The 7,500-nt window shown below is 41.6% G+C and overlaps 1 pseudogene; it reads right to left on the bottom strand.

Moving 5' to 3' along the window:
* LOC137626761 (neuropeptide CCHamide-2 receptor-like) overlaps positions 1-3,688 on the bottom strand; it is an 11,311-nt pseudogene extending 7,623 nt beyond the window's left edge.
* Between the last annotated feature and the right edge of the window lie 3,812 nt (positions 3,689-7,500).

The following is a 7,500-nucleotide window of genomic DNA, read 5'->3' as shown; positions in this document are numbered from 1 at the left end:
GACGGACTCTATAGAAGTTGGCGCTTTGGCTGCCTCATTGAAACTTTCACCGTTTGCGAGCGGAGAGGCGTTTGCTTGGTTCCAGCGCGCAGAAGTCCAGTTTCGCATCAAGGGTGTGACTCGCTCAACCGCCAAAGGAGATTATGTTCTCGCGGTGATACTTGAGGACACCTTCCCGGAATTATCCGTCTGGCTTTGTGAACAAGGAGACACCCCAATAGCGTATGACGCCCTCAAAACACACCTTCTGCAGCAGTACTCGCCGTCGCCAGTCGCCCGTGTAGCAAAGCGTTTTTAGCTCTCGCAACAACCTTTGGGGGACCAAAGGGCTTCACCTGCCGTCAGGGAAATGACCAGTATCACTCGCCTTCAACCTGCCGCAGACGACTCTCTTCGTGAGGTGAACCTACTTCGTGCCCTTTGGATATGCCGTTTACCCGGACCTATATGCGCTGCCATACCCGATGTCGATAGTTTACCCATAAAGGACTTGATGACCAAAGCCGACGCCCTTATGGACAGCCACTTCAAGACCTCCATCAACGCCTCGACCCCTGACGAAGAGGATGCCTATTCAACGTCAACAGAAGCTGACATGAATGCCGTAGGACATACACGCCTACACCGTGACGTGCCGAAGCAGCGACAAAGCCGCCCACCACCCACCAATCGCTCGTGCCCTAAAAAACGACTTCTACAGCCACTTACTACCTCCCATCCGCCGCAGTTCTGCTACTACCACTTCAGATTCGGGGCAACTGCGAAGAAATGAAATGTGCCGAGCATTGTCTGTGGCCAAAAAACGTGTAAGTAGGTCATCGCTCGTGGCGGTGGCCTCCCGTGTTTATAATCTTTTCTTTTTACATGATGTAGGAACGGGCGTGCAATTTTTGGTAGACACGTGTGCTTGTTGTTCTCTTTTGCCAAGGAAACTCTTAAAGACACAACGTAGTCTGTCTACATCTGCCGACGTCTGCTTGGTAGCTGCCAACGGATCTGGGATGCCCAACTACGGTGATGAGAACCTTACATTATCGTTCGGAAATGGTAAATTCAATTGGAAGTTTCTCGTTGCTGACGTCACATTGCCAATCCTCGGTGCGGATTTCCTCTCTCATTTCCACCTTCTGGTCGATGTCGCCCACTGACGATTTGTCAACGCAGACTCGCACTTGTCGACACCTCTTCAACCCGCCCCCTCTAACCTCGCTCTCCACATTAGCGCACCCACAGATGCCTACGCCCACCTCCTCACGTCGTACCCGGAAGTTTTCCGTCCAGAACTTCACCAAACGCCCACGGTTCCTGCCAAGCATGGCATCTATTGACATATCAAGATGACGGTACCTTCAATCTTCGCAAAATTCAGACATCTGGCACCGGAACGATTGGCAGCCACCAAACAGACGTTCGCCGAAATGGAGGAAATGGGCCTTTGCCAAAAGGCCTCCAGCCCATGGTCGTTACCCTTACATATCGTTCAGAAGAAAGACGGCTCCCTCCGTCCATGCGGGAATTACAGGCGCCTGAACATGCAAACTGAACCGGATCACTACCCCCTCCCAAACATTGCTGACGTGACCTCCTACTTCCAAAAAGCAAATGTTTTCTATACGCTCGACCTCCTGAAGGGGTATTATCAGGTACCTATGAACCCAGAAGATATCCCCAGGACTGCCATCACCACTCCGTTTGGTACATACACCTTCAATTACTCCTGTTTTGGCCTTCGTAATGCTGGGGCCACGTTTCAACGTCTCATGGATGGCATCTTAGGGGACCTCCCTTTCTGTGTATGTTATGTGGACGACATACTTGTGTTCTCCTCCTCAAAAGAGGAACACCTCCGTCACCTGCGCATCGTACTCGATTGCCTGCAACAAAACAGCCATGTAGTCCGATACGATAAAAGTACCTTTGGTGCCAATGAAGTGTCGTTCTTAGGGCACTGCATCACTCCTGAAGGAGTCAAGCACCTCCCTGAGATGGTAGCAGCCGTTCAGAACTTTCCCGTGCCCTCGACCGTCAAAGCTCTGCAGGAATTCTTGGGCATGATCAACTATTATCACCGTTTTCTACCAGCCACTCTTGCTCCCCTCTAAGCCTTCCTCAAGGGCAAGCCAAAGAACCTGAAGTGGGATCCCCTTCAAGAAGCAGCCTTCTGCAATGCAAAGAAGGCCCTATCAACTGCTGCGGCTCTCACTTTTCCTATCCCACATACTTCTCTCCTTCTCTCCAACGATGCCAGCGACGTCGCTATTGTTGCAGTACTCGAGCAGGTGGTCAACGGCTCGCCCCGCCCATTGGCCTTCTCCAGCAGAAAACTCTCCAAGGCAAAATCGGGTTATTCTACCTTCGATTGTGAATTGCTGGCGGTGCACTTGGCTGTCAGTCACTTTCGCCATTTCTTAGAAGGTACGCCCTTCGTCATTCACACAGACCACATGCCTCTGGTGCACGCCTTTACTCGACAGTCTGATGCCTGGTCCGCCCGGCTACGCCGACATCTCTCCGCCGTGGCTGAATACAATTGCACCCTTCAATACGTTCCTGGGAAAATGAATCCCGTTGCCGATGCCCTGTCAAGAAACATGTTAGCTGCTGTTCAACTGGGACTGGATTACAACGCCCTGGCTGAAGCCCAACGACAGGATCCAGATTATCAAGTATGTAGGACATCCTGCACGTCCCTCCATTGGGAAGACTTCCCCCTCGAAGACTCCAACACCACCATCCTCTGTGACGTCAGTACTGGTAGACCGCGCCCTTGGATTCCTGCTCCCATGCGACGGCAGGTGTTTGATTTCATTCACGGTCTTTCACATCCCTCGTGCCGTTCTACTGCACAGCTGCTGAAGGCAAAGTTCATTTGGCACGGCATTTTTAAGGATGCTAAGGATTGGGTCCACGCCTGTACTTCTTGCCAAGCTTCCAAAGTACATCGACACATGGATTCCGGAGTGGGCACCTTTCCTCAACCTCAGCGTCGCTTCGCACACATGCACGTCAACGTTGTAGGCCCCCTACCCAAATCACGAGGACATCGTTACCTGTTTACCGTCATCGACCGCTCCACTCGTTGGCCTGAAGCCATTCCCATGAAACTGCAACGTCCACCTCATGTACATCTGCTTTACTCTCCGGATGGATTGCAAGATTTGGTATCCCTGATCATATTACTTCCGACAGGGGAACCACTTTCACCTCTCAATTGTGGACATTATTAGCGAATCTCGTGGGCATCACCCTACATCAGACAACGGCCTACAACCCCGCTGCCAATGGAATGATTGAACGTTCTCATAGCACCCTCAAAGCAGCTTTGATGTCCCGCTGCAAGGATTCCAACTGGTTTACTCAGCTTCCCTGGGTCCTCCTGGGACTAAGGACCCCTCCTAAAGACGCCCTCGACGTCTCGGCAGCTGAAATGGTGTATGGCGACCCGTTGGTCGTCCCTGCCGAATTCTTTCCTTCTACAACATCCTCCGATGATCTCCAGCGCATACGTCACGTCGTGGGAAAATTTACTCCATGCTGCCAGACATACAAGGCCCCAGCGTAGAATCATATACCAACGGACTTGCACTATGCAACGCACGTCTTCCTATGCAACGACACTAGCAAGCCACACCACTAACGCCATCTTACACAGGCCCTTTTCTTGTGGTCCGCCGCAGTCCGAAAGCATTCCTACTAAACATTTGTGGCAAAGAAGACTGGGTCTCCATTGATCGTCTAAAACCTGCTTATCTTCTGCCAGATGACCCGCTTACAGTTTGCCACTCTAGATCAGGGCACCCTATTTAACATGTAGTTAGTCATTTTTAAGGGGGGAAACCATGTACCAACCGTGTGTCACACGATTGTACATAATTCATTTTGTATAATATTATGCTTGTATCTTCGCTCTTCCCTCCCACTAAAAAGAACCGGAATAAACATGTCTTCGTTTCTCCCATGTAACATTGCCTGTTTCTCGAACATGTAATTTCCTGTTGCCTTGAGGTTTTTTATATAAAGGAGAGTGGTTTATAATAAATTAACTCAGTTGCTTTCACACTGCCTTTGATTTCACAAACTTCTCTCGGCCGTCACATATATATATATATATATATATATATATATATATATATATATATATATATATATATATATATACAGAGAGAGAGAGATAGAGAGAGAGAGAGAGAGAGAGAGAGAGAGAGAGAGAGAGAGAGAGAGAGAGAGAATTGTAAGATTCACACAAATACACTGTGTAATGAAATCTTACCCTCCATTGTAAGTTTAATGAAGACATTTCTTATTCCTTACCAAACAGCTGGAAACCGGCTTATCATAATGAGAATTGGACTTACAACCAATTTTGACTTATATATGTATATATATAATATATATATATATATATATATATATATATATATATATATATATATGTATATATATATACCTATATTATATATATATACATATATATATATATATACATATATATATATATATAATATATATATATATATATATATATATATATATATATATATATATAGAGAGAGAGAGAGAGAGAGAGAGGAGAGGAGAGAGAGAGAGAGAGAGAGAGAGAGAGAGAGAGGGGAGAGAGAGAGAGAGAGAGAGAGAGAGAGAGAGAGAGAGAATTGTAAGATTCACACAAATACACTGTGTATTGAAATATTGTAAGTTTAATGAAGGCATTTCTTATTCTTTACCAAACAGTTGGAAACCGGCTTATCATAATGATAATTGGAATTACAACGAATTTTGACTTAGAGATACCTTCTTGTAACCAATTAAGCTGGTAAGTTAATGACCTTATGTATATTATGAAATAGCCTTTTCTCACACAAAAAGAGTGAAAGCTTATGTACAAAATATATTGTATAACCAAATTTTACAACCTTACGTAGTAGTTAATGTCCTTATCAGACAGCAGGAAATTGTCATATCCTTATGTTTAACAATAATCTATGACAAACAAAAATATGAATTAGAAATGAAGTGAGGGAAGCAAAAAAAAGTGGAATGTAATCTCGTCGTAATGTTTGTTTAATCGTATTAGCACACTATAGACGTACGAGGAACGCACCCAAAAGGTCATAAACTTCTTGAGGTAAATATGTCTCCCCTATTGGAAGAGAGCGGTTGGTAAACACAAATCCGTTGGGGGGGAACGGAAGCCTCTCTCTTTAATATGGCTGGTTTGTCGCCCAATACCTATATCCTGGAATATATGACTTTTGTCCCTAGAACAAACACCTATCTCTCTCTCTCTCTCCTCTCTCTCTCCTCTCTCTCTCTCTCTCTCTCTCTCTCTCTCTCTCTCTCTCTCTCTCTCTCTCTCATTTGCTTAATTTACTGCTGTGGATCTTGTGTTGGCCACACTATCCATAAATGGACATTGAGAACCTGAAATGTGCCATCTCTCTCATATTATATATGCTTTTTTGTTTTGTGTTAGATATATATATATATATATATATATATATATATATATATATATATATATATATATATATATATATATATGCGTGTGTGTTTATATATACAGCATATACATATATATAATAATAATAATAATAATAATAATAATAATAATAATAATAGTAATAATAATAATGAAAATTTCAGAACTCCCTTATTCTTTGAACAGCTTTCCAGTTATTTGCCATACTGTTGAGTTTGTTATATCCGTGTTGAAAACTGGAAAAAAACGAGCGACTTGAAGTCCCAAACGAGGCAGAGAGGGTTTTCAGACCAATGTGATGATAGGTTTCAAACGTTAGTTCCAGTAATTATATAAGTAATATCTTGTCTGCATTATTGGTTTGTATAATCTAAGATGAGTCACCATTGATATCAGTAAAAAAAGTAGTATAATGGTATATTAGATACAAGAACGGGGTGTTAGGACTGGAGAGGTCCTTAGATGTCCCTCTGTTTTAAATCTTTTTATTTCTATTCCATGTGCACTAATTAGTACTTTCAAATATTATTAAATAGTTTCTCCACTTCATTAAATCAATTCAAAGCATGTTGAGACTTCCTTTTTCAGTAGCATTCCTTTTACTATTTCTATATTTTTATTTTATTGCAGTTCTGAAAATTATTCCTTTGACTCCACACTGGCATTCATAATCACACCTTGTTTCTATAAAGTGGCGTTTGCTCAACAATTGCCTCCCATTAGGTTATGCTTTCTCCCTTCAACTCTCATATTGTCTATAAAGACTTTTATATATGATACTATATATTTATATTTTGATCAATTTTAGTCCTTAATCTCTAACATTTCTATTATTCATTAGAATATGTAACTATAATTGCTCAACGGAATTTTCTAATAAGGCTAGTTAGGAAGTATCCTAAGAAAGGAAAAGGCTGTAACAATCTAAAAAAAAAAAAAATGCCAAAAATAGTTATGTATAAACCGGTGATATATTTAAAGAATTTCTCACAAAAAATTCATTAAAAGTAATTTTTGCTACAGAATCCTTGAGAAGAATACTTTTCTGTTTAGCCAATGAGCACATTTATCTAAATCTGTCATTACTAGTCCACTGCGGAACAGAGTCCTCAGATATGTTCTTCCAGCAAACTTTTCTAGCTAGTTAATCCTTCTTCTTCTCTCCCTTCTCATGCTTCTTTTACAATCTCCAGGGATATTGTGTTATTCTGAATGTCCAACTATTATTTGTCATTCTTTTTATGCATTCTGCCAAAGTCCATTTCTTTGTGTTACTTGATGTTAAAATATCCTCTACTTTAGTTTTTTCTCGTATCCATGATGCTTTTTTTTAGTCTCTTGGTGTTATTCCCATTCTTATTCTTTCCATAGGTATCTGGTTTGTAACTAACGTATTTTCTTAGGCTTTAGTAAAGCTTCTTTTAATTAACAGAAAAATATGAGTAATGATTTTGTGATTCCTTGATCCGATGTCGAATCATTGAGAATGTGCTATTTTCCGCTAAAAAATAAAGTGCTATCCATCTGGGAGACCCTTAAGCCTACAAAAGGATCTCTCTCTCTCTCTCTCTCTCTCTCTCTCTCTCTCTCTCTCTCTCTAGCTATTTTCAATAACAGCAATCATAACTTTTCAATATTAGTATATGGTAATAACGCTTTCTCTCTCTCTCTCTCTCTCTCTCTCTCTCTCTCTCTCTCTCTCTCTCTAGCTATTTTCAATACCAGTACTTAGATGTCAGGATGCCTGAAATCTTTAAATCAAACAATCAATACCAGTAACCATAGTGTTATCTGGTAATAACGTTCTCTCTGAATTATAATCACCTAACAATAATTCTTCCATCAGGACATAATGTTTTTTTGAATATTTTGAAGGGGTAATGTACTTAATTCGTAAAGATTTGCTCTATTCTATGAGATTTCATAAAATAATTGCGACTCTTATTAAAATATAAAAAGAAAAAAAAACCGTTGATAAAAGTATATCTGTGTTAAAACAGTTTATAAAAAGTAATTTTTTT

This window comes from Palaemon carinicauda, chromosome 34 (genome assembly GCF_036898095.1).
Source record: "Palaemon carinicauda isolate YSFRI2023 chromosome 34, ASM3689809v2, whole genome shotgun sequence".
NCBI classification, from domain to species: Eukaryota; Metazoa; Arthropoda; class Malacostraca; order Decapoda; family Palaemonidae; genus Palaemon; species Palaemon carinicauda.
The sequence above is the reverse complement of the archived record's forward strand: the minus strand, read 5'-3'. Positions and strand labels throughout refer to the sequence as shown.